The 22566-nt window shown below is 46.8% G+C and overlaps 1 pseudogene; it reads left to right on the forward strand.

Moving 5' to 3' along the window:
- Positions 1 to 2666: 2666 nt before the first annotated feature.
- LOC136661943 (5S ribosomal RNA) lies at positions 2667 to 2783 on the forward strand (annotated as a pseudogene).
- Positions 2784 to 22566: the final 19783 nt, after the last annotated feature.

A 22566-nucleotide genomic window follows, 5' to 3' on the forward strand; every position in this document is an offset into this window, starting at 1 on the left:
TGTATGTGAAATTTATCCTGTCTGGAAGAATTCACGCAAGCCCCTTCCTGCATGTAGCCTGCCTCAGTGCAAATAATTGGGGGAGGATCAATTGGGAATTTCAGGGGTCTGGAGGTGACGCTTCAATGCCCTTGTCTCTCCCCGAGGTGATCAGCAGCAGCCGCCAGATCAATCTTGCCCAAGTCAGCAAATATATTTGCATAAATGAGACCGTGTTTGTGTTTGTTCTTGGAGCGGAATGTGGGTTACCTTCCATTATTATTCATACCTCAACATCTGATCCCCTGGCACCTTGCTGAGTTGCGTCTTAGACAAGTCCTCTGCCCCAAAGAGCTTACAGTGCAAGATGATAGGGAAGGCAAAAAAGAGGGAGAGACAAGGGCAAGAATGGGTGAGTGGAGGCAAATGTAGGGGTAGGAGCTAATACATAGGCCAGGCCTGAGTAGATCTGGGATGGGATGGGCACATTGGTGTGGGTTCCGTCCCCCTTCTTGAGTTTTCAGCCTCTCTGCTCCTCTTTCTTGCAGATCCCCCTGTCGTCATGCTGTCGGTGCAGCCGCAAACGGTCGCCGAGGGTGGCAAAGTGAGCTTTCTCTGCATGGCCACCTCCAACCCGGAGCTGACAGGCAACAGGTAAAAAGGCCAACAGACTCCAACCTCCCAGAGATCACACAGCAATAGTGATGTTGCTGCGATGCCCTCTACTGGCAGCTTTGGGGATTACAATGAGCCGGGCTCGTCTGATGCCAGTGCATGCCTTCGCAGGTGGGCCAAAGGAGGTGTGCCCATTCCGGTGGCCAACGGGGACAGCTATGAGGCGATAGTCAATCAATCGTTTTTCATGGAGCCCGTGTCGTGCGAGGGCTCGAATGCCGTCGGCAGCACACTGGTGGATGTGCATTGTAAGTGAAGGAGGCAGGTTGGGTCTGTGTATCCTGGGATAGGTGGGAACACTTTGGAAGAGGAGGATGGACAAGGAGATGACGAGGGTGACCTTGGTGCCAGATACTGAGTGTGGGCAGGTCAGATGTGGGGCTCCTCCCGCCAGGATCTTCTCTCCTGTAACCCCACTTGCCGTTCCAGCAGGTAGACCTCAAAGGCCTCCAACCTGCGACCATCATCGTGGTAAAATTAGGCATTTGTGCCATATTTTTGACACATTCACAGCTGGGTTTGCACCCAATTAGAGCGAGGTGACTAATATATCCATTACCTTTGCATCAATTTGCATATGAGTAAAAATAACCATTTCTGAAGCAAGAAAGCATGCTTAATTTGTTTTTTTACATTATGCAGATGGATCAAGACCCTTAATTGACTTGACTATAAAGCTCCCCCCAATTAATTTTATAAGTACTTGTATGAAGCAGCACAGGCAGATGTGTATCTACATACAAATTTTTTAAAAACAAACTATTTAATACATGCATAAACACAGGTTCATTCACACTATTGAAGACAGCAGTGTATAAAACTGCAGATTTTAAGAAGAATGTTTAATGAACTGCTTGTCAACCAAAAAGCCATTCACAAAGAAGGCAAGCGCTGTCTTTAAAAGAAAAAAAAGAAAATCCACTCCTGGGACCTTCTGCATGGAAAGCAGGTCTCTACTACTGAGCGATGGGCCCCCCTAACCCCTGTTTTCCTCTTTTTTCCTGCAGTTGGAGCCCAGCCCAAGCCCCTGACTGTAGGTGTTGGTTCTGATGCCTCTTTCACCTGTACCTGGGCGGGGAGTCCACCTCTCACCCTAGCCTGGACCAGGAAGGGATCTAGTGTGGTCAGTGACTTAAACCAGGAGTTCAGGTTCCCAAGTTGTGTGTAATTTACCAAACACAAATCTGGGAACACCAACCTCTACCCCCTCCTGTTGTCTCGTAGCACAGTGGGCCAGGTGGAAGACCATGATGGTAGTAAGAGAGATATAGAACCTTTGCTTTATTCTGACTGTCTGCCAAGGTCAACGGGGGGCACCCCTTTCTGCCTTCCTCCCCACCTGAACTGAGCCTGGTGAACACACAGGACACAGTTTTGGTTGTGGCACCAGGAGACCCACCCACTTTGAATCCTCAGAAAAATTGTGAAGCCCTTCTGTCCAAACAGGCCTTAGGTTTAGGATGTTCTGTTCCCTGGTTAGATAACTGAGGCCGGGTATCCTTTTTTTGGCTGGAAAAAGAGCACTGATTCCTTCATTTCAGTAAATAAATCTGAATTCACTTGTACCCACAGGTGTTGAGCAATGGAAACGCGCTACCTCAAGGCTGTGACGCAGGAAGATGCCGGCATGTACGTCTGCAAAGCCATCGTGCCACGCATTGGAGTGGCTGAGAAGGCAGTAGCTGTGAATGGTGAGGGGTCTTGGAACCAGGTCATGCACAGCAACCTATTGCAGTGAGCCTGGCGGAAATCTGACCAGACCTGATTGCATCCGTCATTTTTGTCTTTTCCTCAGGGCCACCCATTATCGGCGCGGAACCAAGCCTGCAGACTGCAGTGGGGGCCAAGGCACGGCTGGAGTGTTTGGTGGGGAGCGTCCCACCCCCCAACAGGATTGTAAGTGCTTGACTCGCCTTTGCCCTCCACCCTCATGCCTTAACCAGACCTGAATGTACCAGATGGTCCTCCTTATCCATGGAGTTGTCTCAACATGGATTGCAAGCCCACACTGGAGCAGCAACTGTTGCCCTGCACATGCCTGATCTCATCTGATCTCGGAAGCTAAGCAGGGTCAGGCCTGGTTAGTACTTGGACGGGAGACCGCTTGGGAATACCGGGTGCTGTAGGCTTCTACCATAGTCTTTCGAGACTGAAGGTTGCCAACCACTGGAGGACCTCAGAGGACCTCCCAGGCATGACTGGAAGTCGTGTCTAGGAGGTCTTCTGAGTTCAGCCGGAGCCTTTGGAGAGGCACTTCCAGGTTTTCACAAAATGTCTTTCTGAAGACTCTGGCTGACCTTCTGAGGTGCAAGGAGGTAGCCTGCAGTGTCCCTGCACCTCATAAAGCCTCCTGGAGACCTTCTGGAGTCCTGAAGACACCCCTGGTTTTCAACCAAAGCTGGAAGTGCATTTCAAAGACCTTCTGAGGCCTGGGCAGGCTGTGTACAACCTCCCCTCACCTCAGAAGGCCAGCCCCAGTCTTTGGAAAGGCAGTAGGGTATGTCATATGCAAAAGAAACCAGATATTATTTGTGAAGTTGGATGAAAAGGTGGAATGCATGTGTGCCAAAGTAGTTAGAATGTACAGATATTGAACCCATGATTTTAAACGCACACTGCTTAGTTCAGGGTTCTTAACCCTTTTACTATTACAGACCCCCCACCCCCCATAGATTGCCCAGTGTGTCCCCATACCTTCTTCACTAGTCTGTAGGAATCAGCATCATCACCAGTCCTATTAGGTACCACTATTTTGTCAGCAGCGGGGTTCTACTTTACATATGGATAGCAAGGATCAGAATGCCTCAATCTGCATTGACAGTGGTGATACTTAATAATCTTATCCATATAAATAATGGTAATAGTTAATCACCTAATCTAACAACAATTTTTTTAAATTGTTCAGAGATTGAGAGCACAATCCTAACCAGGTCTACTCAGAAGTAAGTCCTATTTTGTTCAATGGGGCTTACTCTCAGGAAAGTGTGGTTAGGATTGCAGCCTGAGTCCCATACCTCCCTCATTGTGTTCTGGTACCTCCAAAGGGTATGGATAACCCTGGTTAAGAATCCCTAGTTTAGATTTTCCCACAAAACCTTGGAAGGTTCTGAATGGCCAATCGTCCCCGTAGCGTCTAGAGTCGATCCTTGGGCTTGGTACCCATCGGGCACGAGGCTAACCAGGTGTACTCAGAAGTAAGTCCTATTTTGTTCACTGGGGCTTACTCTCAGGAAAGTGTGGTTAGCATTGCAGCCATCATCTTCTACCTGTCCAGGCTTCTGATTTGCCCTCCTGTCTCTTTGCAACAGGCCTGGTCGTGGGGTGAATGGGTGCTGGATGCTGGCTCGCTAGATCGGTTCACGGTGGACACCATGGTGACCGACCAAGGGGTGCTCTCTGCTTTGCTGATCGACCCAACGCATGACAGCGACTTCACCTTGGCCTACAACTGTACCGCATGGAATCGCTTTGGCGCACGTTCCGCTACCGTCAGCTTGTGCCGCCAAGGTAAGATTCCCCATCCCCCTCTACTAATTTCACCAGGAACAAGCTTCATGGTGAACTCACTGGGGCCCCGCCAGATCTCCTGTTTTCAAAGCAGAGAGATCCAAGTGCAGAGCCCAGCAGAGCAGTGAAACTCACCTTAGCAAGCCACTGTCTCTCTGTACAGCATACTTTGGCAGGGATTGTTGGGAGAATAAAAGGGGATAATCTCCAGCTTGAGACTGAGGTCCTGGAGGAGGAGGGCAGAATACTGATGTGACACAACATGACCTTGACTTTCATCCCCCCTTGGGCAGTGGTTCCCAAACCTTTCCAACTAGCAGTTCCCTTGACCTACTGGGCCATTGGCCACAGCTCCCCATTAGGGCTACAATCCTATAGTGTATAGGGTGGCAGATTTTCACCAGGATTCTGCATCTCCCCTGGCTGGATTCCATGGCTTCCCAGGGAGCCTCAGTTTGGGAATCACTGCACTTGACGTTCATGACTTTGCTCTTTCAGCTGTGTTCAGCCTGGGCTGATGCAAGCCTCTGGGGTGGGCGGGAAGGAAGGTGGGGAGGGAGGCATTCCTGGGTGGGGGGAGGGCGGGCGGTGGGCAGGTGGGGAGCGGGAGGCGGGGCTGGGAAGTTTCCTCTTGCCTCTGGCTGGGCCGCCTTGGGCCCCTGTCCTGTGCTGGATACAACGCAAGCCTCTTGGCTTGCCTGTTCCAGCGCAGGGTAGGATTGCAACCAAAAAAGTTATGTTTTTTTGCTGGCCAAAATAAATTTTCAAGCTAAGTCTGTGCTTTGACACCCGTCCATTTTTGACTTGCATTCGTGCTCTGGTCCCCAACCAGAAGAAAGCACAAGGTATCATTTAAGATGGCATGAAATCAAATGCAGTAATTAAAGGCATGAATTCTCCCCGCAGGGGTCTTGTCCGTCCTGATCATGGGGGGCTTAGCTGCCTCCGGGGTTGCTGTTCTCCTGCTCCTGGTGGTTGTCATCTCTTTCTGCTACCGACGGAAGCGCTGTGGGAAAGGTGAGGTGTCATTCTCAGAAGCTAAGCAGGGTCAGGCCTGGTTAATCCTTGGATGGGAGACCGCTTGGGAATACTGGGTGCTGCAGGCTTCTACCATAGTCTTTCGAGACTGAAGGTTGCCAACCAACCGTTCTCAGCCCTCCCAGGAATTACGTGGGGCCTTGTGCCCCTGAGCTGCAGCCCACGTCACCAATCCTTGAGTCACTTTGGGGAGAAAGTTGGGGTACAAAATCAAATGATCTGTTTGCTGCCAGCCTATAGTTAAGGCTGCATTGTCAGAATGCTGGATAGAGGCAGGGTTATTCCCTCTTCCTCTGAGCTCCTCTGGTCTGTAGACTTGGTTAGGAATATCCCCACCTGGTCTTCAAAGCCTCTCCCCCTCCTTTTCCATTGGCCTGACATCTCCCTGCTACGGACGGCGGCTCCAGATGCAACCATTTGAGCTGTTTTCCTGGGGTCCCGCAGACACTTGCCCCTGCACAGTTTCTTGGGAAAACCAGTGGGTGGAATGGTGCCACCAGTGGAGCTTGCGAACAGCAGATATATGGGCCTGCTCTTCTCCCAGCTAGCTGCCCAAGGGGATAGGGATCCACCCATGCCTCCGTTGAATAATGCTACCCAATCTACATAGGGATAGATCAGAGAAGGGCTTCAGTGCATCTTGCCACTTCCTGATGTTTTCACATGCCCATCCCAGAGCTCTCCAAGATCTGGAAAGTGCACAGATGTCATTGTTTAAATTCCCTGGAGTGAAATCCTGTAGAAGACCAAGTTTTCAGCTCACACCTCTGTCTGTCCATAAATCCTGCAGCCAAGCGGGGGGCGCAGCTCTCCAAAGCAGATATCCTTGTGCAGATCACCACGAGCGAGAGCAGCCCAAGCCGGCCGAGTGAGACAGAGGGTGATGGCAAGGAGCCCATGGTGACGGGGAGCCAAGAACTGAAGCTGAGCTCAACTGGGAGACTCACAGTAGATCCACCCAAACTGAGGCTCTAAGTCAGTGTGGTCCAGCAAAGATGTGTACAGTAATGTACACTTTGAACCCCCAGAGATGTGTGGCCTTACTGGGTGATGCCAAAAGGTCCTTCTCTTTCCACAAGTGCCAACCAGATGAATCGACATGCTCAAAAGCAGGGTGTGATGGTGACATTTATTCATTGATTTAAGACATGTATACCCTGCCTTCCCAGTGTTTTTAGAACACAAACATCATCCCTGGCATCTTTTCCTCAGCAGGTGGTACCTGCTGGCATCCTGCCTTTGAAACAGAAAAGTTCTGTTCTCCACTAATAGTTAGGATAGCAGATTTGTGGGCAGTGGGTCTAATGCTCTCTTAATGCTGTCTAACCTAGTGCCCACCACACCTGACGGCAAAGAGGCCTACCTGTGAACTTCTCCATAATTGGTCCATTCTTTTCATTCTTTCCTAAAGCAGCTATGGGAGGTGAACCTGGGGTTCCCTTGTTGTAGTCCAATGCTCTAACCATTGCACCACACTGTGAATCGGCCCTCCAAATAATTTGGTGGTACCTTAACCTTGCTTCATTGGCATTTCTGTCTTTGTCCTCCCCAGGATCCCACCAATGGCTCCTACAAGGTCCGCGCCCATGAGGAGCAATGTTTAGGAAGCAGCTTCTCTGAGTACATGCCAACCACCCGACCTTTGTTTGGGGCATCTTATCTCTACCCTTCCGCTGGGCCGGTCCAGCCCAAGTTGAATGAGTATGCCCACCGGTACACCCTGGGTACACCAGGCTCTCGTGCAGCCTATGACCCACACGAGCGACTTTGTCCTCAGGAAAGCATGTACAGTGGGACGGCCTACCTCACAGCCCCCTACAGCCGGGCTTTCACCAGCTACGTCAAGCCCAGCAGCTACGAGAAGGCCGAGAGCGGGTATGAGCAGTCGGACCAGGCCAGTAAGACCTCGGGCTGCTCCCGCTTCTCTTATACCTCCCTGTCCCAGCAGTCCAACTATGGGCGCCCTGCCCACCAACACATGCAGACCCACGTATGACTCGTGCCTGACCCCTGCCAACCTCCGGTCGTCTTCAGAAGGGAGAGAACAGGGAGCGGACACTTCATGTGGCTAATGGACTCCAAAACAGCCAGATAGACTCGGTGCCGAAGACCTGGGCTGAGACATGCCATTCTCATCCTCCGGGGAAGATGGCTGCCAGGCTAGCTTAGCAACGCAGAGTTGCTGTCAAGATGGCCAATAGCCTGCTTGTAAGTCATCTTCATCTGTAGCCAGGTCCATCTCTCTTGGGGAGCGTGAGAGGAAACTGTTTTTAGCCACCTCCACGTCAGGACGTGAAAGTGGATTTTGGACAGCCAAAGGCACATCTCTGCTGAAACTGGAAACAAGTTTTCATGGCTTATTAAGAAGTCTTGGTCTAGGTCTGACTTCAAAATGGTGGACGTGGCTGGCTGCCAGGCCAAGAGTGCTAGTGGAAGCAGCCAGCAGCTCAGCACTTTCAAAATGGTGCTAGGACACGAGTCGGCAATGGGACTACAGGACTCTCTCGCTCTTTGCTCACTGATAGACTTGCCCAGAAAGGAAAGACTCCAGACTCTGCTCCAGACGCATGATCTTGGGAAATCTCTAAGCATGGGTGCTAGGCTTTCCTGATACCCACAAAACCTCTCTTCCCCCTCCCCCCTCCATCCCATTTGTCTCACCACTGCTCCCTCTCCAATTTCCTGATACCCACAAACCCCTCTCTTGCCCCTTCCCCCTGCATCCCGTTTATCAAAATTTATCAATCAATCAATCAATCAATCAATCAATCAATCAATCAATCAATCAATCAAATCCTTTATTGCTTAACCATAGGTCATTACATTTGGAAAGAAAAATAAAATATATAAAATGTATATATACTTTAGTATAATAGTGCCATACAGTAAAACTCAGTTATTAACAAATGGAATAAAACACGATCTTATCTTTTTAGCCGCAAGGGCAAAATGTGCCACAGCAAAAGTAACATTTGATTGTAAATCCTCAAGTAGATAATAAACTAATTGTTCAGGGGAATAACCACACAGGGATTTTATTATTGGTTCCAAAAAATGGCTTCTCGGATTCCCATATAAGGGGCAAATCAGTAAATAATGTAACACATCTTCAACTTGCCCACATCCATAAACACAAAGGCGCTTTGCTATAGGAATTTTTTTATATCTACCCTCTAAATATGCTGAAGGCATTTGTTGAAATCTCAGTTCAGTAAAAGCTCTTCTTAACTGTGGGTAAGTCAGAGTCTCAAAATAAATGGACATCATATGCTGGATGTTAATATGGGGATACCAGCTCGCATATCGAGATTCCCATAAAGAAACTTTGTCTTGGTAAGTTTCCCAGTCATAAATCCATTCCCTGAGCTCTTTAGGACTCAGGCACAGAAACTTGTCATACTCCAGGTTAAAATACTTTAACTTAAAAAAAACCTGATTGGCCCATCCTCCAATAAGCATCTGTTCGTTCCAGCATTCTTTTGCTAGAGCTGACTCTTCCATAGCATTGATCCTTCTCCAAAATCGGAAGTAAGCAAGGTCCATTCTAATGGCTAAAGATGGCAGTCCTAGCTCTGCTCTAATATGAACCGCAGGAGTGCCTGGAGACAGTCCTAATATTTGTCTCAAAAATTTATTTTGTAAGACTTCTAACTTTCCCTTAAATGAGTCTCCCCACAACTCTGCCCCATATAACATATGAGGTAAGATCTTTGCTTCATGAACTTTAATCAGTGGGGGAATTAACTGTCCGCCTCTAGCATAAAAATTTTTTTTTAACAAACCCATCTGTCTGGCACTGGAGATTAAAATCATCTCACTATGTTGTTTCCAGGTCAGACTCTGAAAATTGTATGCCAAGATATTTAAATGAATTTACTTGTTCTATAACATGCCCATCAAGCTTCCATTTATGATTGACAGAGCCCTTCCCAAAAATCATGATCTTACTTTTAGAGTAATTTATTTTTAAATGCTCTTCCTTGCAAAGTTGACCAAATCTATTCAACATCCTCTTAAGTCCAATTTGATTCTGAGACATCATAACTAAATCATCTGCATACAGCAGAATAGAAATCTTCCTATCTCCTATAGAAGGAGGAAAAAAAGACAGAGATTCCATTTGTGGGATCAAATTATTTACATAAAAGTTAAATAAAAAAGGAGCTACTATACAGCCCTGTTTAACCCCCCTATTGACCTGGATCTTTTTGGTCAAATAACCTAAATTGCCTAATCGCACTTGAAGTGTATTTTGGCTGTGTAATATCTCAATAAGCCACAATAGGCGTTTATCTATATTGGTCATGGATAATTTGGTCCACAGCCTCTCTCTATCAATTAAATCAAAAGCTGATGTAAAATCCACAAAGGCCAAATAAAGAGATCTTTTAGCATGCTTGGTGTATTTACATATAATATGATGTAATATAAATGCTTGATCAATAGTACTCCTGCCTTTTCTAAATCCAGCCTGTTCATGATGAATAATAGCCTGGGTGTTATCCCACTCTATAAGTTTATTCAATAAAAATCTGGCATATAATTTCGCTGCCACATTGATTAAACTGATAGGCCTATAGTTTGAGGGTTCCTTAGGATCACCCTTTTTATATATAGGTATCACTATGCTATTTAACCATTCGGAAGGCACTCTACCAGAATGATTAATCCACGTGAAAAGATTGGCAAAAATAGGGGACCACCAATGCAGGTCCATCTTAAAGATCTCCGCTGGTATCATATCATCACCTGGCGCCTTACCTGTCCTCATAATCTCAATCAATTGTACAGTTTCATTACATGAGACCGGAGGCCATTCAGAGCAGTTAGGTATATCTACTGATGGTAAGGGAAAGTCTATCTCACTCCCAAAGATATAACTAAAGTGAGAAATCCAGGTTACAGGTGAGATAGAATTTACAATTCCTCTGGTTTGATGTAAGAAACCTCTATTAATTAAACTCCAGAATTGAATTTGATCTTTTTCTTTCTTTGCAGCTTCCAGGGCCTTCCAATTTGCTACATAAAAGCCTTTCTTTTTTATTTTGGAGAAGTCGTTTATACGCCTTGCGAGTAGTCAAATAACATTCCATAGCTTCTTTATTGGCAGCGACTTTTGCATATCTCAGTGTTCTAGTTAACTGCTTTTTATGCATAATACATTCTTTATCATACCATGAATCATTGCCCTTCTTCGACTTCTTTTGAAAGGGAGCCGATACTACGGGTCTAAGAGCCATAATAATTTGCTGGTAAGTCCCACCTATATCAGAGTGGGACTGTATCACCTGCCTTCTTTTCTCTAGTAATTGTGCAGAGTACAACAAGGCTCTAGCACTTGTATCAATCTCCAATGACCATTTTAATCTTCTAACTCCTTGTTCCAAACCTTGCAATGTAGTATTCGTCAATACCCTTGTATGAATTGAATTACAGTTAAAGGACATCATAAGTGGAAGATGATCACTGTCCGCTCTATCTCCTATTGCCATACAGTTTATCCATCCAAACAGAACATTTGAACAAAAAATATAGTCTATTACACTTGCCCCTTTCTCCATAAGGAATGTATAGTATCCTCTGGAGCTATCCAGATTGGAACCATTTAAACAAATGAGCTGGAATTGGAATATTAACTTCATTAGAGAGCGACCATAATTATTGATCATTTTATCACAAGACACTCTAAATGGACAATGACTCACTTCTGACTCAATACCAAAAGCCAACTCCATTTTCAGACTGTCACCGATTCTGGCGTTGAAATTCCCACAGATCATAAAGGGGATATTAGGATATTCAACAGTTAATGTGTCAAGTAAACCCCCAAAAGGATCCCAAATGACAATTGCTGAGTTCACAATTCTCGGGGGAATATATACATTTATACAAATCCAAGAACTCCTTCTGCATCCCTTAATCAGTATAACTTGCCAATAATTAGAAGACAAACAGGTGAGTTCTGTGCCTTCCAGGCCTGTGGTAGCTGCAATAAAAAGGGCCAAACCTCCACTCCCTCTTCTTTGAAAAGAAACTTTGACCGCAGGCATATGCCATACATTACAACCCTGCAAAAAAGGGCTTTCAGAATCTGTAAGCCATGTTTCTTGGAGACATATAATTTCAAAGGATAACAGATACTGAGTAATATCTGGGTCAATTAACTTATTTTGCCAACCAGCAATGTTCCAGGATAAAAGATTTATAGACTGAGTATGAGGCCTTCACCATTCTGGTCAATCCCTATCATAAAATGGGGCGCGCTGAACCGTTTGATAGTTATAATAACCCAAGGGTTTAAAATTCTCAGGCAATGGTTCCTCAATTCTGCATGATTTACTTTTGCAGAATAACTTATCCGAGACCTGTTTAAGGGCTATATTATTTGGAAAGGTCACAAAGGAGGGACAAGGCTCCGGTCCCCTAATTCGTCTGATTAAGTCCTTAGCTGTCCTGCTATGTTTTCCAAAGTCATTTCTGGACTTAAACTGGGAAGTTGATTTATTTTTCCCTTGCCATGAAGTATATTTAGCTACAAACCTTCCCTTTTTTTCCCTTCTAGGGGGCTGAAAATTTCTATCAAATTTATCATTCAGACCCCATTTAAAAGATATTTGCATAAACTCAAATTTATAGAGTAGTCCCCAGAAATGGTGTGCATGTTCCAGATTGCTAAAAATTAACAGAATTCTTCCCCATTTTATATCAGGATTATTTGGATATCGAGAAATACAAAAAAAAAAAAAAGACTCTTTTGCATTCCAATCCTCACCCAGGATCTTCTTTATGGTCTGTTCAACTTCTCTGGCAGACCTCCATGTATTAGTTGGACGACCCAGGGGCCAATTATTTATAGTAATGTAATAACCATTAGAATTTGGATCAGCCTCCAAGGTAGAGGAATATTCCATTGCTCTACAAGGAAGGATCAAACCTTTAGAATAAAGTTGAGAAGACGGTGCAGGAATCCTATCTGTAGCAGAAGCAATGGGACTAATATTATTTTCTTCATCATGCCAATCATCGATAACTATGAGGTCATTATTAGAAAAGGTCAAATTTGATCTTAATTCTTCTATACTTGAGTTCTGATTATACTTGAGTCCAACCTGACAAGGTTGGAAATCAAAGGAAGGTTGCAAATTATCTTGTGCATCATTCAGCTGACAATCGTGACTTCTTGGGATCATAACTTGTTTCTCCATTCGGCTAGATCTTTCATTGACATCTCTAACTCCAATTGTTGTTACATCCACTGTCTGCTGATCTCCAATGGGTTTAAGAGGATCAATAGTTGGAGCTGCTCTTAAAATTCCATCACTTATTAAATTTACATTGAGTTGTAATAAAGCTTTCATTCCCATAATTTCTTGATGCATCATACTTAACTTCTCAAATATTGCCTTAGTCATTATAGCCATATGGAAACATCGATCACGCATCTGAGAGCAGAAAAAACTAGAGTGTCCATCATTAGCACCAGTAAGATTATGGGAAAAAACTTCGTCCGGAGTATCTTGTATAGTCATTTTGGGGTCTTCTGAAATATTATAAGATCCCACAACAGGCCACGTAAGCTTCTGAAATAAATTAGGATCCAAAGACCAATTTCCAATATCAAGTGAAATATCAAGTGAAGTATCAAGCCCCTCATTTACTAAGTCCATGTCATAGTTTTCCCTACCACATAGGGTTTGTACAAACAGGCTATTATCTGCAGGGTCACTATGCACATTCCTAATTGGAGAAGCGGCTGTATCGACATTTAGAGTTTCATTTAAAAAAGACTTTTCATGAGTAGAACCTACTTTAGAAGAAACACAAAAATCATCCATTAGCCTTTGAATACACTTGGACTTATTCCCTTGTGTGGGAGAACGAGCACTCTGTGCCCTAGTAACCACCATCTTGAAAGTTGGAATTAAAGCACTTGTGTAAATAAAACTGAAACTGTAAAAACAGAACCGGCTACTCTTGTTTGGAGAGCTGTTTTCCTTTCACTTCAAGTTAATTTTAAACATACAATTCTGCATTCCAGCAAAATCAGTTTTTATATGTAGCAGTGTTGTTAAAAGCTACTAGCAACGGCTTTCCCTTCAAGATGGCTGCTGTAGCAAATCTTTATCTTGTTTGACAAATTAGGGCTGATAGTGTCTAATTAAATGCAATTGATGTGCATTCCAAAGAGCCGACTCTCTGCCAAAGTATAAAATATCTTTTCTTATCAAATCCTAGAACAGAAGGCACTAAAAACTTGAAAAATAACCTTGTGGAGACGGAGCTCTCCCAAAGGCAGCTACTTCCTCCAGCCACCTGGTCCCCCTACCAACCCGTTTGTCTCACCACTGCTCCCTCTTCAATTTCCTGATAGCCACAAACCCCTCTCTTTCTTCTCCACTCTCTTCCCCCTCCACTTCCCCTCTCTTCCCCCTCCACTGGAGAGGACACTCCAACTTTGCCATATGGTGTCGGCACAACATGGGAAGCAGCAGTTACCAGTTATAAGTCTTCCCTTGATTGCCGTAGAGCGTGACGCCAGGGGCTGTTTCCGACGGTGGGAGAGATAATTGCATCTCGCTGGGCAGTCCCCAGCCAGTAAGGTGTTGCCTCGCCACAGTCCGTTAACCTCACGGGGTGCGTGGGGTTTAGGGTGAAAACCGACAAGCGGATGGACAACTCTGCACCATGCAACAGAAAACAGAAAACTCCTGCCCTAAAGCTGGGCACCTAGAATGTAAGGACAATGACACCTGGCTTCTTTGATGACCTGCAAGTAATAGACGATGCACGCAAAACAGCTGTCATCGACATGGAGCTGAGCAGACTGCAGATGGACATCGTCGCCCTTCAAGAGACGAGGCTGCCAGATTCCGGATCTGTCAAGGAGAGATGTTTCTCATTTTTCTGGCAGGGAAAACCACCAAACGAAACCAGGGAACATGGTGTTGGCTTTGCGGTCAGAAATACCCTGCTGAAATCCATCATCCCACCTACTGTGGGAAGTGAAAGAATTTTGTCCCTGCAGCTCCAGTCATCAGCAGGACCTGTCACTCTCATCAGTGCTTATGCACCGACTCTGTCGTCTCCAGCAGAAGCCAAAGACAAATTCTATGATGATCTGGCCACCATTATCAAGAAGATCCCTGTAAAAGATCCATTGTTCATCCTCGGCTATTTCAATGCTAGAGTTGGTGCTGATAACAGTTCGTGGCCCAATTGCTTAGGTCAGTTCGGCATTGGGAAGATGAATGAAAATGACCAACGCCTGCTAGAGTTTTGCTGTCATCACGGTCTCTGCGTCAGCAACACGTTCTTCAACACGAAGCCCCAACATAGAGTCTCTTGGAGACACCCAAGATCAAAGCACTGGCACCAGCTCGACCTGATTCTCACCAGACGCTCCAGCCTTCCCAGCATCAAGATCACACGCAGCTATCAGGGTGCTGCCTGCGACACCGACCACTCCCTGGTGTGCAGCAGAGTGAAACTGCAAACAAAGTGACTGTACTACATGAAAAAGGAAGTAAGACCTCGCATTGATTCCAGCAAGACCCGGGATCAGAGAAAAGTGGAGGAATTTGCACGAGCGCTTGAGGAATCTCTTCCAGGCCCGGTCGATGCAAACGCATCCAACAGATGGGAACATTTCAAGAATGCCGTTTACAACAACGCCTTGTCCATATTTGGCAAGAAGACCAACAAGACGGCAGACTGGTTTGAAGCCCACTCTGAGGAGTTGACACCAGTCATTGAGGAAAAGAGGAGAGCTCAAGCAGCATACAAGGCCTGTCCCAGTGAGCACAACCTGCAGGTTCTCCGAGCTGCTCGCAGCAAAGTCCAGCAGATTGCCAGGAGATGTGCTAACGACTACTGGCTCCAGCTCTGCTCCCAGATACAGATAGCAGCTGACACGGGCAACATCAAGGGGATGTATGACGGTATCAAGCAGGCCCTAGGTCCAACGCAGAAGAAAATTGCCCCTCTGAAGTCTGCCACAGGCGAGGTCATCCAGGATCGGACACAGCAGATGGAACGCTGGGTGCAGCACTACTCTGAGCTATATTCCAGAGAAAATGTAGTCACCGAAGAAGCGCTGAACAACATTGAGTGCCTGCCTGTGCTGGAGGAGCTTGACAGTGAACCAACCCTAGAAGAACTTCACGTGGCCCTGGACTCCCTTGCCTTTGGCAAGGCACCTGGAAAAGACAGCATCCCTGCTGAAGTCCTCAAGTGCTGCAAAGAGATCATCGTCACTAAGCTGCATGAAATCCTCTGTCTCTGCTGGAGAGAAGGTGGAGTACCTCAAGACATGAGGGATGCAAACATCATCACGCTGTACAAGAACAAAGGCGACAGGGGTGACTGCAACAACTACCGTGGCATCTCTCTCCTTAGCATTGTAGGAAAGCTGTTTGCCCGAGTTGCACTAAAGAGGCTCCAGGTACTTGCAGAGAGCGTCTATCCAGAATCACAGTGCGGATTCCGAGCCAACAGGTCCACCACTGATATGGTATTCTCCCTTAGACAACTGCTGGAGAAATGCAGGGAACAATGACAGCCACTCTTTATAGCCTTCAGAGATCTCACAAAGGCCTTCGACCTGGTCAGCAGGGATGGCCTCTTCAAGATTCTCCCCAAGATTGGATGTCCACCCAGGCTCCTCAGCATCATCAGATCCTTCCACAAGGACATGACGGGCACTGTTGTCTTCGATGGCTCCTCATCAGACCCCTTTGACATCCGAAGCGGCGTGAAGCAGGGCTGTGTTCTTGCACCAACCTTGTTTGGGATTTTCTTCGCTGTTTTGCTGAAGCATGCCTTTGGAACTGCAACAGAAGGCATCTATCTCCGGACCAGATCAGACGGAAAGCTCTTCATCCTCTCCAGACTGAGAGCAAAGTCCAAAGTCCAGTTGAAATGTCTGCGTGACTTCCTCTTTGCCGACGATGCAGCTGTCACTACCCACTCTGCCAAAGATCTCCAGCAGCTCATGGATCGTTTTAGCAAGGCCTGCCAAGATTTTGGACTGACAATCAGCCTGAAGAAAACACAGGCCATGGTTCAGGATGTGGACTCACCTCCCTGCATTACAATCTCTGCGCATGAACTGGAGGTTGTCCATGACTTTGTGTACCTTGGCTCAACGATCTCCGACACTCTTTCTCTTGATACCGAGCTAAACAAAGGCATCGGTAAAGCAGCTACCACGTTTTCCAGACTCACAAAGAGAGTCTGGTCCAACAAGAAGCTGACGGAACATACCAAGATCCAGGTCTACAGAGCTTGCATCCTGAGTACACTTCTGTACTGCAGCGAGTCACGGACTCTTCGCTCACAACAGGAGAGGAGATTGAACGCTTTCCACATGCGCTGCCTCCGACGCATTCTCGGCATCACCTGGCAGGACAAAGTTCCAAACAACACAGTCCTGGAACGTGCTGGAATCCCTAGCATGTATGCACTGCTGAAACAGGGATGCCTGCGTTGGCTCGGTCATGTCGTGAGAATGGATAATGGCCGGATCCCAGAGGATCTCTTCTATGGAGAACTCGTGCAAGGAAAGCACCCTACAGGTAGACCACAGCTGCGATACAAGGAGAGCTGCAAGAGGGATCCGAAGGCCTTAGGAGTGGACCTCAACAAGTGGGAAACCCTGGCCTCTGAGCGGCCCGCTTGGAGGCAGGCTGTGCAGCATGGCCTTTCCCAGTTTGAAGAGACACTTGGCCAACAGACTGAGGCAAAGAGGCAAAGAAGGAAGGCCCATAGCCAGGGAGACAGACCAGGGACAGACTGCACTTGCTCCCGGTGTGGAAGGGTTTGTCACTCCCGAATCGGCCTTTTCAGCCACACTAGACGCTGTGCCAGAACCACCTTTCAGAGCGCGATACCATAGTCTTTCGAGACTGAAGGTTGCCAACATGAGGGTGCTTGGCTTGCATTTTTATTTTCCTGGATTGATGCAACGGTTAAAAAAATACTCCCTCCCCCCTCCTCCTTAGCAGGGGTGCCTCTGAACAGACACAAATGCAGCTTGATTCCTCCCCACCGCCACCCTGCCCCTTTCGTAAAACTTCCAGTGGAGAGGCACTTGCACTGAGCCAAGTGGACCAGGAGGTGGCGATAGTGTTCAACATTTTTCTGCCATTGAAGCTCGAAAGGACTCCTTGGGGGACCAGATATTGAAAAAATAGGATGAAGTTAAGAATGAAAAATCCAATATAGCAAGCAAGGGACTGATCATGGGAGAAAGCAGGAAGCAAAAAGCCAATGGGATCTGTTGATTTGGGGGATTTAATTTTTGTATACGAAAAATAAGTTATTCCTTGTTGTTACTTTTGCCTTAAGTGTATTTACCAGCCGTGGATGTTTTATTTTTTGTTTGTTTGTTTCAGTTTTCCAGAGTCACTGGGGAAAGGGGGTTGTTTGTTTGTATTTTTTTTTTTTTAAAGAATGGGATTCCACATTGGCATTCTATGATCATGCCTGTTTTGAGTCTGATTTTTATATACAGAGGGGAGATTGCAAATGTATTGTCTACTGCAGAACTCAAAAATATTTATATTTAATTTAAAAAGTGGGAATGGAGTGACGACCCTTTATTATTTCTGGGATGTGTACTGGAAAACCCAGAGTCTGGAATAGAAGGAGAGAGAAAGGGAAGCACACACTAAGTTTGCTGGGTGACCTTGGGCCAGTCAGTCACTCACTCTCAGCCTCACCTACCTCACAGGGTTGGTGTGAGGACCAAAGCTGGGGAGGAAACATGTTCATCACCCTGAGTTCCTTGGAGGAAGGGCAGTAGAAAAATGTGAAATTTGAAAGTACACAGGTATGCCCAGAAAAGCTCGATCCTCTGTGCCATCTGAATTTTTTTATTTCTCACCTATGCAAGCTAGTTGGACTCCAGTTATTAAAAATTCAGGGTTCCTATCTGCAGATATATCTATCCACCACTCCGGCATAGCTTCTCTATAGCTTATTGAAGCCAGCTACCCAAGACGTTCATATGTTGGGTAGTATGAATGCCATATTGTAACATAAGCGTCTGCACTCCTAGCAATTGACATTTTGATGATAAGAACATAAGAACAGCCCCACTGGATCAGGCCATAGGCCCATCTAGTCCAGCTTCCTGTATCTCACAGCGGCCTACCAAATGCCCCAGGGAGCACACCAGATAACAAGAGACCTCATCCTGGTGCCCTCCCTTGCATCTGGCATTCTGACATAACCCATTTCTAAAATCAGGAGGTTGCGCATACACATCATGGCTTGTACCCCGTAATGGATTTTTCCTCCAGAAACTTGTCCAATCCCCTTTTAAAGGCGTCTAGGCTAGACCCCAGCACCACATCCTGTGGCAAGGAGTTCCACAGACCGACCACACGCTGAGTAAAGAAATATTTTATTTTGTCCTAACCCGCCCAACACTCAATTTTAGTGGATGTCCCCTGGTTCTGGTATTATGTGACAGTGTAAAGAGCTTCTCTCTATCCATTCTGTCCATCCCCTGCAAAATTTTGTATGTCTCAATCATGTCCCCCCTCAGGCATCTCTTTTCTAGGCTGAAGAGGCCCAAACGCCCTAGCCTTTCTTCATAAGGAAAGTGCCCCAGCCCCGTAATCATCTTAGTCGCTCTCTTTTGAATCATCTTAGTCGCTCTCTTTTGCACCTTTTCCATTTCCACTATGTCTTTTTTGAGATGCGGAGACCAGAACTGGATACAATACTCCAGGTGTGGCCTTACCATAGATTTGTACAATGGCATTATAATATTAGCCGTTTTGTTCTCAATACCCTTCCTAATGATCCCAAGCATAGAATTGGCCTTCTTCACTGCCGCCGCACATTGGGTCGACACTTTCATCGACCTGTCCACCACCACCCCAAATTATGCAAGTTCTCATTTTTCTCCCAAATTTATTCTGAAATTTCTATGGCAGTAACCAAATTTACCATTGAGAAATGAGCTCAAGCTGAAGCTCCACCCCACGTACCGGCAATCTTCAGCCATACCTATGACTTTGACAAGCCACATCCCTAGCTTTGGCAGGGATTTCCCATGTGCTTTTGACTATGGAACTGTAAGGGCTAGCACATCACATCACCTTTGAAAACTGACCACTTTACAGACCAAGGCCTTGCTAGGCTAGGAAGTTGCCTTTTTGCTATTCCCATTACTGAAAGCCTTTCATTGCAGCCATAAGGACTAGAACCCTGTTTATTTTATTTTTTTAATTGAAAGCTGAGATGTGCAGGAATTTGAATGTGGCTCCATGCCTTATTTTGCCTGCCTGTGGCATATAGGCATGAACACGGCCCTGGTGGTATAGATCAGAAGACAGAGCTCCCAGTGAAATTCTGGGTTCGCCTCTAATGATAGAAGCACATGACCCCTTTCCTCCTTTTGGACCCTCTCTGGCCACAGGATATAGCTGTGTGCAAACCACCATCCCACCCACATATCCCTGTTGTAGCCTAGGCTCCAGATTCCCCATGAGAAGCATTCCACAGCTTTTTCCCAAAGTGTCTTCTGAAAACAGATGGGTTGGTGTCACGCCGCCTTTGCAAAAAGAGACTTGGAAATCTCAGCATACGCCTGCTTCTCTTTAGTGTGGGCAGCCCCTCCCCCTTGATAACATTGAAATGATTTCGCTCCCACCCATTCTTTTTTTCCCCACATGCCCAAAATATTCAGTGTCATCACTGTGACAAGTAACAAGTAAGCCTAGTGCCTGAAATGTCTGCATTGGAAGTCAAAAACTGATGCCTGCCATGCTATGGCTTTCCTGCAACACAAAATCAAAAGGAGAACGTATATGTGGGTTCGGCTGTGCCCGTCAACCTGGAACATTTATACATAAGAAATGTGTTTTTCCAGCTGTAGGAGTCACTTGAGGTGCCCTGAGTGTGACACCTGGGGCGGCCTGTACTCCCCTTCCCCCCCCACACACACAAACACTTGTACTGTGACACTACTGGTAGTTGCTCTGGAATGTGCGCCTGGGAACGAGTCCTGAGTTCACACAGCCCCTTACTGCAGCGGTGATTGTGCAGGTTGACCAATGGATCAGAAAACAGGGGCTTGGGCTTCTCTTGTGCCTTTTATCATCAGGTTAAGGCAGGGGTGTCCAAAGTTTTTGGCAGGAGGGCCACATCGTCTCTCTGACACTGTATCGGGGGCCAGGGGAAGAAAGAATACATTTACATTTAAAATTTGAATAAATTTACATAAGTTTACATAAATGAATATATTAAAGATGAACTTCTATGAATGAATGAAGGTCTTGCAATAGCTCAAGACCCATAAAAGGCCTTGCACAAAGCAAGGCTGGCCTTCCCTTTGCTGCTGCTACTGCATCACAGACATGAAACAGCAAGCAGTGGAGAAAGCCCTCATTCCACAGCTCACGCAAGAGGTCAAACAGTTGCTCTCATGCTGAGAGCAGTTGCGTCAGGCTAGTGTGGGCTCCAACAAATCTCCGGTGGGCCAGAGGTTCATTGGAGACTGGGGGCTCCCTGAGGGCTGCACTGGGAGGCCTCGAGGGACGCAAGTGGCCCCAGGGCCAGGGTTTGGGCACCCCGGGTTAAGGCACAGAAAACAGCAGACAAAAATGTTCACTGCACTGGTAAGCATTGTCACTTGTGGATTGAACACAGAAAGCTGTCTAATACACACAGGGCCCAATCCAATCTAACAATGCAGCACCACTGCAGCCATGCCAAGGAGATGTGCGCTGCATCCTGGGGTGGGGGGGCAGTCATTGAGGTCTCCTCAAGGGAAGGGAACATTTGTGCAGTGCTTCATTGTGGCTGCATCAGCACCGGAAAGTTGGAGAGCATCAGTGGCGTCACTAGGGTTTGCGTCACCCCATATGGGAGGCCAGCACGTCACCCCATGATGGACCTCCTCCCATTCAGTGGCCCAGGCAATGCCTTGGGCAGGGGGTGTGGTGGTGTACCCAGGGCCTCTGAGAGGAATTTTATCAGGGGGTACAAAGTTTCTTTTGGGCCCCTTTGCAAAGGGGGGCGAGTGAAACAGCGCAGTGGAGGCTGGTGATAGGGAAGCAGAATAGGGATAGGGAGGGGAGAAACAGGGTACAAGGAAGGTAGAGACAGCTGGAAAAGTCTTTGACGCCCAGGTCTACCAACCCATGTGGCATCAGTAGTGTCCCCAGCAGACAGCAAGTCTGAGTAGATAGGAAAACGTAAGATCCCAGGAAATTTCACCCCCCTCCCCCCGTGCATGTCACCCTAGCGTGCGGGCTGCACCGAGTGACGCGCACAGGGGGATGACACATTCCTGGCCAAAATTTGGGGCCCTAAGGCTGCAATCCTATAACGCTTTCCTAGGAGTAAGCTTCATTGAACTTACAATGGGACTTACTAGTAGACATATATCAGATTGTACAGAAAGGGCCCAATCCTAACCAGCTTTCCAGCACCGATGAGGCCACAATACAGCCCCAAAGAAAGGGAGGACATGTTCCTTTACCTCGAGGAGGCCTCTGTGACTGCCCCCCCACCGCAGGATGCAGTGCATGCCCCATTGGCATGACTGCATCAGTGCTGGAATGTTGGATAGGACGGGACTCTAAGTCTGCAAGTTACATGCTGGCTCTGTTCCGGAGGTTCCCTGCTTTTCTACAGAGGTCCCAGGTTCAAACTGTGGTATGTCCATGTATGGTGGGGGAAAAATGCCACCCTGAAACCCTGGGGCAGCTTTCAAAAGACACGGAATTTCTTCTGGGGGAGGAACCAACTGGCACTCTTCAATTTCCTCTCTCTCCATTCCTCTCTGCTCCATTAATGAGGCCTACATTGTGCGACACCCTTTGGCACAAACGTCACACGGAGAGTGAAATGCAGCATTTATTATCTGGAAAAACCCTCCCCCTCCCCCGAGGGCTTCTTCCACAGCAGCTGGCAGACGGTGACTTCATTCGGCCTACCGAAGCGCATCATGCTACACCAGGGGTCGGCAACCTTAAACACTCAAAGAGCCATTTGGACCCATTTTCCGGAGGAAAAAAAACCTCAGGAGGCACAAAACCCTTTTGACATCTAAAATGAAAATATGTAGTTCTTTTTTAACCTCTATGCTCTTATAGGTCCCATTTTTATAATGTAGCCCCCTCTTGTAGCTTTTAGTTAGTTTTGTCACATATTCCTGTCCTGTGTTTTCAGACACCTGGTCCTCTATGGTGTTTTGCCTGATTCCATTCTCTGCCTGGAGAATTAGGCCCACTTTAAGCAAATTAGCTCCCCTTCTTTCCCCCAACAAATGACCCTGGTTCTGCCCTGCAGCCCTGCTGGACCCCACCTCCAGGGTAGCTCGCCTGTTCAACCTGCAGAGGTCCTCTCTCC

The sequence above is a fragment of the Tiliqua scincoides genome, chromosome 10 (genome assembly GCF_035046505.1).
Source record: "Tiliqua scincoides isolate rTilSci1 chromosome 10, rTilSci1.hap2, whole genome shotgun sequence".
Taxonomy (NCBI): Eukaryota; Metazoa; Chordata; class Lepidosauria; order Squamata; family Scincidae; genus Tiliqua; species Tiliqua scincoides.